The following is a 12085-nucleotide window of genomic DNA, read 5'->3' on the forward strand; positions in this document are numbered from 1 at the left end:
TTGGAAGTCAAATTCAGGAAGCTAGTCCATTGGCCAAATTCTAGACCTTTCTGCCTTACTGCCTACAAAGCATATCCATAACCATTACCTCATTTCATTCCCACATCAGCCCTGAGATAGTTGCTGTCATCACTCCAGTTCTAAAGACACACATATAGGTTCAGAGGTATTACATCATTTGGACCAGCCCATTTAAATTTTTGTTTTATATTGTCATATAATTGGTTAATAATCTGTTTTAGCTTCAGGTGTATAGCAAAGTGATTCAGTTATACATATGTAAGTATTCTTTTTCAAATTCTTTTCCTATTTAGGTTATAATGTGATATTGAGCAGAGTTCCCTGTGCTATACAATAGGTCCTTCTTGGTTGTCTATTTTAAATATAGCTGTGTGTATGCGTCAGTCCCAAACTCCCAATCTATCCCTTCCCCCTAGTAACCATAAATTTGTGTTCTAAGTCTCTGAGTCTGTTTCTGTTTTGTAAATAAGTTCATTTGTATCATTTTTTTCCCTAGATTCCACATATAAGTGATTTGTCTTTGACTAACTTCACTTAATATAATAATCTCCATTCATGCTGCTGCAAATGGCATTATTTCATTATTTTTTATGGCTGAGTAATATTCCTTGCATATATGTACCACATCTTCTTTATCCATTTCTCTGTCAATGGACATTTAGGTTGCTTCCACGTCTCGGTTATTGTAAATAGTGCTGCATAGTGAACATTGGTGTTCATATGCCCAGGAGAGGGATTGCTGGATCATATGGTAGCTCTATTTTTAGTTTTTTATAGGAGCCTCTATACTGTTCTCCATAGTGATTATACCAGCTTGCATTCCCACCCACAGTGTAGGAGGGTTCCCTTTTCTCCACACCCTCTCCAGCATTTACTGTTGATAGACTTTCTTGATGATGGCCATTCTGACCTGTGGGAGGTGAGTCAGTGTCTTTAAAGTCACTGCTTTTCTGCTCCTCATGTTGAGAGAGGTTTTGAAGAAGGTACAGATCCTATCTCCAGTCAACAAGGAGGAAGTTCCCAAGGGGATGCTATCCCTTGGGATATTCTTCACAGATATGAAACTCCAGAATACACTTGAAGTTTAAAGTAATGTGAAAGGTGGAGCTCTGTGGAGACAGAGGGTGTCGTATACCTTGTTATGTCTTCCGTACCCTAATCATTTCTACTTCTACTTGATCATGGTTGGAAAATGCTACTTCATTTGAGACAGTAAGAACGACAAGGGGAAAATTGTTCTATTAGCAGAACAAGGGGAAATTAATCCCTTCTAGCATTCCTCCCTGCTTTGGCCAAAACTTTGAACTGAAGGCGTAATAGTGAGTAGAAAAAAATTGATTAAATATGGTCATATAAAACCAGAATTGCTCCAAATTGATTCCCTTCTCATTATTTTTTATTCCATTTTATATTCCTGGGGCGCATTCATTGAGAGCAAAAGGCATCCTCTTAAAATATAACACTAGGGGTTGTTCTTAAAATTTGGATGAAAAAGAAAAGATGATTTGGTTGGGTTTAAATGTAAGTCCTTTTTTTTTTTTTTTGAGTTTCATTTTCACTATGTACTTCAAAGGTGGGTAGACAAATATACAACTGCTATCATCACGTAAGACCTGGGAGTTGGAGCTGAAGTAGATAATACTTCTCTGCAGTGAAGAGAAGATTTCCTCAGTAAGAATCCTGGTTATCATTTTATTAATGATAATGCATAGGTGATCAAAAGTGCATTAGGTGTAATCTAGTCCAAATCCCTTATTCAGTAGGTGAGTTAACTGATACTTAGAAAAATGGACTTGCCCAATCTCTTCTCAGGATAAGATATGCGGGGAACCAGGACAGGGTGGCAGTGGAGATAAAGGGTAAGTATCGGGCTGGAAGAGAAACGTGTCCGGTGGGTTCTTCAAACAGAGGAAAGCTAAGAGAATGTTCAGGATCTAAATGTGTTACTGGAGAATATGAGATCAGAGAAACAAAACTGAAACAGCGGGACCTCCCTGGTGGTTAGGAATCTGCCTGTCAATTCACGGGACATGGGTTCGATCCCTGGTCTGGAAGATTTCACATGCTATGGGATAACTGAGTGTCAGTACTGCTGAACCCATCCGCTAGAGGCTGTGAGCCCCAACAAGAGAAGTCACGGCATGAGAAGCCTGTGCACTGCAACTAGAGAAAGCCTGAGCACAGCAGTGAAGACCCAGCAGAGACGAAAATAAATAAATACATTGTTGTTGCTGTTGTTTAGTTGCTAAGTTGTATCTGATTCTTTTGTGATCCCACGGAGACTGTAGCCCACCAGGCTCCTCTGTCTGTAGGACTTCCTAGGCAAGAATACTGGACTGGGTTGCCATTTCCTTTTCTAGGGGATCCTCTCAATCCAGGGATCGAACCTGAGTCTCCTGCATTGGTAGACGGATTCTTTACCACTGAGCCACCAGGGAAGTCCAAAACAATTAAATAAATGAAGACTGAAACAGTGATCCACGTGAATCCCCAGAGCAGTGATATTCTCCTGTGTCCCTCCCTGTAGAGACATTTGTAGCACCCAGAGCTGAATGGACAAGTCTTCATTCAAGGGGTCACACAGAAAGTCTGAGCAGAACCAACATAAAGTCCTGTGTTTCCATTTTTCCTGCTACCCTGTGGCCCTCTTTCTGCAAGGGGTGTGCTCTGGGTAAATCACGTGGACTCTGGACACTCAAGTCAGACATGGGATCAGCTTTCAGGTCTTTGACTCTGACCTTGGCAAATTACTCCCCTTGGTTTTTTAAAGGTTAAGTTGGGATACTACCTAGTCGGGGTGTATAGATACAATAAAATAATATATGAAAAGCATTTAAGACAGTGTCTAGCAAACGTGAGCTTGCTATGATAAGCACTGTCGACCAAGAAGACATGCCCAGTGCTTTCTGTTTTTATTGTGAACTGTGTTTCACTCTGACACTGATCTCCTTGATACCAGGGTCCTGCGTCTCTGAGAGCAGTGACTGAGGAGAGGATGCCATCATGACTGTGCAAGGGGATTTCTCTGGGTGAAATTGGCTCCTGCAGAAATGGGCCTTTGGCTTAATCATCAGCACATTCTAACCAATTGAACACATGACTCAGGTAAGAAGCTGATTGTCAGCTGAAGTCACAGCTCAGAGTTTGAAAACTTAGTCTCAAGTAGACAGGCTTCCCTGGTGACTCAGATGGTAAAGAATCTGCCTGCAGTGTGGGAGACCTGGGTTCGATCCCTGGGTTGGGAAGATCCCCTAGAGGAGGGCATGGCAACCCACTCCAGTAACCTTGCCTGGAGAATCCCATGGACAGAGGAGCCTGGTGGGTTACAGTACACAGAGTTGCAAAGAGTTGCACAACTGAGTGACTAAGCACAGAACAGACAGTACTAGTTTGGTAGGAAAAACCAGGATTTGTAACTATGATTAGGGATTAGGCACAGTTAATGAATGGAAATTCTTAGGACTTTTGGACATAGCCTTTTGTTTCTCCTTTCCTGAGATATCGGTAAAAAATAATCACATGGACAAAAGGTAAATAATTTTATGTGAAAGAGAATTGATACTCTGCTTAGAAGTACCCTGGAGAGGAGAAAATTGATATCAAAATACTATTATTTAACAATTCATATGAAAAAATCATAAAGTAATAAAATTTCCTAGTGAGGATATTGGAAAGAGAATTTATCTGCTTTTTTCTTTTTAATATTCACTTTTATAAAAGTATAATTAACAAATAAAATTGTAATGTGTTTAAACTGTACAGTTGATTTGATATATGTATACTTTGTGAAAGGATTCACAACATTGAGTTAATTAACACATCTAATACTTCACATATCTACCAGTGAGTGTTTTGTTTCTCTATTTTTGGCTAAAACACAAGTTCTACTCTCTCAGCAAATTTAAATTAAAGCTAAGTGTTATGAACTATAGGCGCTTCCCAGGTGGTACAGTTGTAAAGAATCCACCTGCCAATGCATAAGACACGAGAGACGTGGTTTCAATCCCTGGGTTGGGAAGCTCTCCCGGAGAAGGAAATGGCAACCCACTCTAGTATTCTTGTCTGGGAAATTCCATGGACAGAGGAGCCTAGTGGGCTACAGTCCATGGGGTCACAAAAAGTCAGACATGACTGAGTGACTGAGCATGATATGATTATAAACTAGTCACCTTGTTATACTTGAGATTCTCAGAACTTGTTCGTCTTATAACTGAAAGCTTGCTTTCTTTTTCCGACCTTTATTTCCCCCACTCCTCAGTCCCTGGCAGCCATCATACTAAGCTATATTACTATGTATTACTAACATGTATTACTATGAGTTTGACTTTCTGAAAAATATATTCCACATGTAAGTGACACTATGCAGTACTTATCTTTCCTGTCTAGCTTATTTCCCATAGCGTAGTGACCTGCAGATTCATGCATTTTATCTCAAGTGGTACGATTTCCTTCTTTTTTTAGAGACTAATATTCCACTGTATACCACATAGTCTTCATCCATTCATCCTCTGATGGACACTGATCGTTTCCACATCTTAGCTATTGTGAATAGCAATAATTATTGTTAATAATGGTCAATAATATGAACATGGCAGTACATATAGTTCTTTGAGATAATGGCTTAGTTGCCTTCAGAAGTATTTCCAGAAGTGGGATTGCTGGATCATATAGATCCAGATCATATAGTTCTAACATATGTGTTCTCCTAGAGAATAATCCATGTGTGTTTGAGAAGAATGTGTCCTCTGCTGCCATTGGATGGCATATACATATATGTATATATGTCTACTAGTTCTGTCTGGTCTAATGCATAGTTTAAGTCCAATGTTTCTTTATTGATTTCCTGCCTGAATGATCTATCCATTGTTGAAAGTGTGATACTGAAGTCCCCTACAAATATTCTATTCATGTCTCTTTCTTCCTTCAGATCTGTTAATATTTTCTGTACACAGTTGGGTACTATGATGTTGAGTTCATAAATATTTATAATAGCAAAATCTCTTAAAGTTGTTAATATTTATGATTCTTAAATACTGACAATTACTATAATTGAACTGACCTCCTTATCATTATATAATAATCTTCTGTGCCTCTTGTTACTGTTTTTGGCTGAGATTCTATTTTGTCTGATATAACTACCCCTGTTTTCTTTTGGTTTTCTTTTGTGAAGAATATCTTTTTCCGTTCTTTCACTTTCAGTCTGCATGTGCCCTTACTTCTGAAGTGCATCTCTTATACATACCATATGGTTGGGTATTTCTTTTTAACCCATCCAGCCATTCTATGTATGAGATTAGAGAAACAAGCCCATTTACATTTAAAGTAATTACTCATAGGTATAAACTTTCTATTGCAAATTTGTTAATTGGCTGTTTTATGATTCCTTTGTTCCTTTCTTTTTTTAATATAGATTTATTTATTTTAATTGGAGGTTAATTACTTTACAATATTGTACTGGTTTTGCCATACATCAACATGAATCCGCCATGGGTATACACATGTTCCCAATCTTGAACCCGCCTCCCACCTCCCTCCCCATACCATCCCTCTGGGTCATCCCAGTACACCAGCCCCAAGCATCCTGTATCCTGCATCGAACCTGGACTGGTGATTCATTTCTTATATGATATTATACATGTTTCAGTGCCATTCTCCCAAATCATCCCACCCTCTCCCTCTCCCACAGAGTCCAAAAGACTGTTCTATACATCCGTGTCTCTTTTGCTGTCTCCCATACAGGGTTATCATTATCATCTTTCTAAATTCCATATATATGCATTAGTATACTGTATTAGTGTGTTTCCTTTGTTTCTTTCTTGTCCTCCTCATTTGTCATTTCATGATTTTCTCTGATGGTATGCTTGATTCTTTCTCTTTTATATATCTCCTATACATTTTTGTTTCATAGTTACCACGAGGCTAACATCTTAGAGCTACAACAGTCTATTTTACTGATAACAGCTTTATTTTGAACAATACAAACACTATACATTTTACACCCTCATTTTATGTTTTTGATGTCACAATTTACATCTTTTATGTTTTTCCATTAGCTGATTATTGTAGTTATAATTATTTTTAATCCTTTATGTTTTAACCTTTTTACCTTAGTTATAAATGATTACCATCCACCACGATATTATTGTTGTTTAGTCACTCACACTATGTCTGATTCTTTTGTGGCCCCATGGACTATAGTCCACCAGGCTCTTCTGTTGGATTTCCCAGGCAAGAGTTGCGATTTCCTTTTCCAGGGGCTCTTCCCTGCCCAGGGGTTGAGCCTGCATCTGCTGCACTGCATAAAGATTCTTTGCCTCTGAGTCACTGGGGAAGCCCAGTGATATTATTAGAGACCTCTGAATTCAACTATATATTAACCATTTAATAATATATTAACTATTTAACTATAGTTAAATATTTAACTGTAGTTAACAACATATGAACTATTTAACTATATATTCCTTTGCCAGGGAGTTTTATTCTTTCATATGTTTTCATGTGACTAATTAGCAGCCTTTCATTTGAGCCTGAAGAACTCGTTTCAACATTTCTAGTGCCAGGCTAGTGGTGATGAATCTTTCTACTTTTGTTTATCTGGGAAATTCTTTATTTCTCCTTCAATTATGAAAGACAATTTTGCTGGTAAACTAATTTTGTTTGGCAACTTTTTTTTTTTTTTTTCCTTTCAGCACCATGAATACAACATCACATTCACTTCTGGACTGCAAAGTTTCTACTGAAAATTCTGCTGCTAGTCTTATGGGCATTCCCTCATACTTAACAAGCTATTTTTCTTTCCTTTTTTTTTTTTTTTTTATGGCCATATCTTGAGGCATGCAGGATCTTATTTCCCTGACTAGGGATGGAACCCTCACCCCCTGCAGTGCAAGCATGGAGTCCTAACCACTGATCCATCAGGGAAGTCCCAACAAGTTATTTTTCTTTTGCTGCTTTTAATATTCTCTCATTGTCTTTAACTTTTGACTATTTAATGAGTCTCAGTGTGAGCCCTTATAGATTCATCTTATTTGATCTTCTTTGGGCTCCTGGATCTAGATGTCTGCTTCTTTTCCCAGGTTAGAGACATTTTCTGCCTTTATTTCTGTGATCCTGAGTTTGCATATATTAGTCCTTCTGATGATGTCCCATAAGTCCCGTAAACTATCTTCCTTCTTTTTCATTCTTTTGTCTTTTTGTCTGATTGGATGAATTCCACTTTTCCATTTTCAAGTCTGCTGATCCTTTCTTCTATTTAATATAGTTAATTCTGGAAGCCCTGTATAGAAGTCTTTTTTTTAGCTCAATTGTTATATTCTTCAACTTTAACCTTTTGTTGTTGTTGTTGTTGTTTTAATATTTTCTATTTCTTTGTTCAAAGTGTCATTTTGTTCATGTCTTGCTTGCCTGATCTCAGTGAGCATTTTTTTCTGACTGTTATTTTGAATTCTAGTGAGTAAATCACTTTTCTACATTCTTTAAGATTGGTTTTAGAGATTTATCTTGTTCTATGGTTTGGAGCATATTCCCCTCCACATTTGATAAAGGAGTCACCTATCCCAGTACCAAGAGACGAGTCTCATGTGGGAGGTATGCCTCCGTAGTCCCATCCGAGCACCTTTGTGATTGTCCAAACTTCTGTCTTTGTTCTTAGTGGCTGCTGGGAGTTAAGGGTGTGCCAACACCCACCAGTGCCCCCAAAGGCATGCAAAATGCCCAGATGTCTCTTTAGGCTCCTGGAGGAACTAATTGCCTGCCCCTTCACCTCCCTAATTGGAGGCCCAGGATTCATGCCGCATCTGGAAAAGTCAGAATGTTAGATTTTCAGTCTGGCTCTTATTTGGAAGAAATCAGGAGCTGGTGGGTTTTTATTTGTATTTTTCCTTTGTTACTCACTCTGTGCTGAGCCAGACTGAATAGTCATTGGAAGAGCTTGTGCGCCCAGATAGAATTGTTTCTTTGTTTTGTGTGGTCCCGGGGGACTCATAATTGCTAAGCTCTGTCAGCTCCCAGAGCTAGGTGACTTGGGAACTTGTCTCTTGGGTGGCAGCAGTAACGGTTAGGGTGCTAGGTGTGTTGACAAGTTCCTTCCAGGAAGAAGCTAGAGGCTTAGTTCTGAGGAGAGACAGCAGGAGATGTGACTACCAACTTTATCAGGCTCCCAGGAGGATCCTAGTCAACTTCCACATGTAGGCTTATTAGGAGATGAAACCTCAGGCTGCAGCTGGGAAAACATCCCGTCAGATCCCTTCCAGGAAGAATGTGGGAGGTGGGTGTTTTTGCTTGCTCTGTGTTGAACCTGGGGAAGACAGCTGCAGGGAGTACTTATACACCTACTGGAAAATTGCTTTTTGTTTGTTTAATACGGACTTGGGGACTCATGAATGCCAAACCCTGTGGACTATCAAAGATAGATGGCTGAGGGGCCCTTACTCAAGCGGCAGCTATATAAGCTAGGGCACCAGCTGTGTGGACAAGCCTCTTCTTGAGTGATGACTCAGTTTGCTCTTGGAGTGAGCTGGGGAAAGAATGTGTGAGGGAAGTGTCCACAGACTCTTTTGGGCTTTAGAGAGGATCACAGTCAGATCCTAGATTAGAGGCTCATCAGAGGCTGAACCAGTTGGTGGTCCTGGGCTGCTTGTTAAGAGAGAATGCTTGAGCTGATACCTAAGGGTGTGGAGGTGTGCTCAGTCATTCAGTCATGTCTGACTCTTTGCGACCCCATGGGCTGTACCTAAGGGATGATTTGTAATTACATGATAAGGGAAAATGTAGCAAGAGAACATTTGCTAAGTAAAGGGAACAGTTGTCATTAATCCTAAGGAAAGAGAAAGCATGAAAATGGTATAATCTGCTTAGGGCACAGAATTAAGTGTGAATAGTGGTGGTGCTTGGGGCAGGGAGGGAAAGCAGGGTCTGTATTGTTAAGGGACTTTATCCAGAGAGCAAGAGAAGGAATAGATGAGTCTGACAGATTAGACTTGGTTTTTAGGGAGGTTGCCCTGGCAATGGGCTTCCCTGGTGTCTTAACGGTAAAGAATCCACCTGCAACATAAGAGCATCAGGAGATACAGGTTCAATCTCTGGGTCAGAAAGATCCCCTGGAGAAGGGAACGGCAACCTACTCCAGCATTTTTGCCTAGAGAATCCCATGGACAGAGGAGCCTGGCGGGCTACAGTCCATGGGGTCGCAAAGAGTTGGACATGACTGAAACGACTTAGCAGGCACGCATGCATGCCCTGGCTATACTGTGAAGGCCGAATTAGAGTGAAGAAAGGGAAACCAGTTAGCAGACAGTGCAAGAAATGATGATGGTTTGAACTTAAGGACAATAGAAATAGGATAAATTGAGAAATATCAGAGGGAGAATTGACAAGACCAGTGATTACTGGGGTGTTCAGTTCAGTTCAGTTCAGTTTAGTCGCTCAGTCGTGTCCAACTCTTTGTGACCCCATGAATCACAGCATGCCAGGCCTCCCTGTCCATCACCAACTCCCGGAGTTCACTCAAATTAACATCCATCGAGTTGGTGATGCTATCCAGCCATCTCATCCTATGTTGTCCCCTTCTCCTCCTGCCCCCAATCCCTCCCAGCATCAGAGTCTTTTCCAATGAGTCAAGTCTTCGCATGAGGTGGCCAAAGTATTGGAGTTCCAGCTTTAGCATCAGTCCTTCCAAAGAACACCCAGGACAGATGTCCTTTAGGATGGACTGGTTGGATCTCCTTGCGGTCAAAGGCACTCTCAAGAGTCTTCTCCAACACCACAGTTCAAAAGCATCAATTCTTCAGCACTCAGCTTTCTTCACAGTCCAACTCTCACATCCATACATGACCACTGGAAAAACTATAGCCTTGACTAGATGGACCTTTGTTGGTAACGTAATATCTCTGCTTTTCAATATGCTATCTAGGTTGGTCATAACTTCCCTTCCAAGGAGTAAGCATCTTTTAATTTCATGGCTGCAATCACCATCTGCAGTGATTTTGGAGCCCCCAAAAATAAAGTCTGCCACTGTTTCCCCTGTTTCCCCATCTATTTCCCATGAAGTGATGGGACCAGATGCCACGATCTTAGTTTTCTGAATGTTGAGCTTTAAGCCAACTTTGTCACTCTCCTCTTTCACATTCATCAAGAGGCTTTTTAGTTCCTCTTCACTTTCTGCCAGAAGGGTGGTGTCATCTGCATATTTGAGGTTTTTGATATTTCCTCCAGCAATCTTGATTCCAGCTTGTGCTTCACGCAGCCCAGCATTTCTCATGATGTACTCTGCATATAAGTTAAATAAGCAGAGAGACAATATACAGCCTTGACGTACTCCTTTTCCTATTTGGAACCAGTGTGTTGTTCCATGTCCAGTTCTAACTGTTGCTTCCTGACCTGCATATAGGTTTCTCAAGAGGCAGGTCAGGTGGTCTGGTATTCCCATCTCTTTCAGAATTTTCCACAGTTTGTTGTGATCCACACAGTCAAAGGCTTTGGCATAGTCAATAAAGCAGAAATAGATGTTTTTCTGGAACTCTCTTGCTTTTTGATGATCCAGCGGATGTTGGCAATTTGATCTGTGGTTCCTCTGCCTTTTCTAAAACCAGCTTGAACATCTGAAATTTCACAGTTCATGTACTGCTGAAGCCTGGCTTGGAGAATTTTGAGCATTACTTTACTAGCCTGTGAGATGAGTGCAACTATGCGGTAGTTTGAGCATTCTTTGATATTGCCTTTCTTTGGGATTGGAATGAAAACTGAGCTTTTCCAGTCCTGTAATGTAGGGTAAGGAAAAGATGACTCAACAGTGACTCATAGTTTTCTTCATTGGATAACTGAGTGGATTAATATGAAATTCAAATGAGTTACAGAGAGCAGCCAGTTTCAAAGCCAAAGGGGAGATGAATTTAGCTTTTTGTATGTTGACTCTGAACAGCCTGTTAGTTATCCAGGTGATGGAGAAGGGTGCACATTAAAAATAAGAGATCTGAACTTGAATATACGTTTGGCATTTATCAATATACAGATAATACTTGAGGTCTTGAAGAATATATGGGGTTGAAAGAGAAGAGGGCTGAGTAAGAGAGCAAAATTAGACAACTTCCCTGGTGGTTCAGGGTTAAGAATCCCTTGCCAATGCAAGGGACACAGGTTCGATCCCTAGTCCGGGAAGATCCTATGAGCTGTGAAGCAACTAAGCCCACGCACCACCACTACAGAGCCTGTGCTCTAGAGCCCAGGAGTTGCAACTACTGAAGTCTGTACTGTGGAGCCTGTGCTCCACAAAAGAAAAAGCCAGCACAGTGAGAAGCCCACACCCCACCACTAGAGAGCAGCCCTGCTTGCCGCAACTAGAGAAAGTCGGTGCACAGCAACAAAGACCTACCGCAGCTGAAAGTAAATGAACAAAATCATTGAAAAAAAGAAAAGCAAGAGAAAGAGGCACTTCATATGTTACACTGAGCTCTTGATCTTACCCTTCTGCCTACATCCATTGCTAAGATTTAAAATTCTATATTAAAGCAAAGATAGCCATGTCCTAAAATAGAGATTTCTAAAGAATGAGGAGTTCATTACCTTGGATACAATTAAATTGTTCAGGTGTTGAGTATCCGTGAAAAGATAATATCATAAATATCATTTAGGGATGTTGATCATATGAACTCCAATCTACTGAAATAATGCTTAGGATTACATTGGAAAAAATGAAATAACCTTGCTGAAGCTAACAAGAAAATTGTAATTACAACTGTATATATAATATGAAGACATAAATAATAATAAAAACATGCAAATAAATAGCCACTACTCTTCAGATCTCAAACCCTGGAACTAGGTTAGTAACTCCTTTCTCCCAGGTATTATAAAATGTAATTACTTGAGCTTTGTAATTACCTAAAGTCTGAGCTTAAATCAGCCATGCTACCGAAGGCTTTTTTATAATCTATCACACACCAAGAACACATCTCAATTTATTTGTCTTCATTTGAGGAAGAATAACTGAGCATCAGGGTAAGTCAATCAAGAAACCAGAAAAAGCGCTGAAGATATAATGATACATGCATGATGAATCCAAACAAGG

The sequence above is a fragment of the Bos grunniens genome, chromosome 27 (genome assembly GCF_055505025.1).
Source record: "Bos grunniens cultivar Pamir isolate PY7600 chromosome 27, Bosgru_T2T1.0, whole genome shotgun sequence".
In the NCBI taxonomy this organism is placed as follows: Eukaryota; Metazoa; Chordata; class Mammalia; order Artiodactyla; family Bovidae; genus Bos; species Bos grunniens.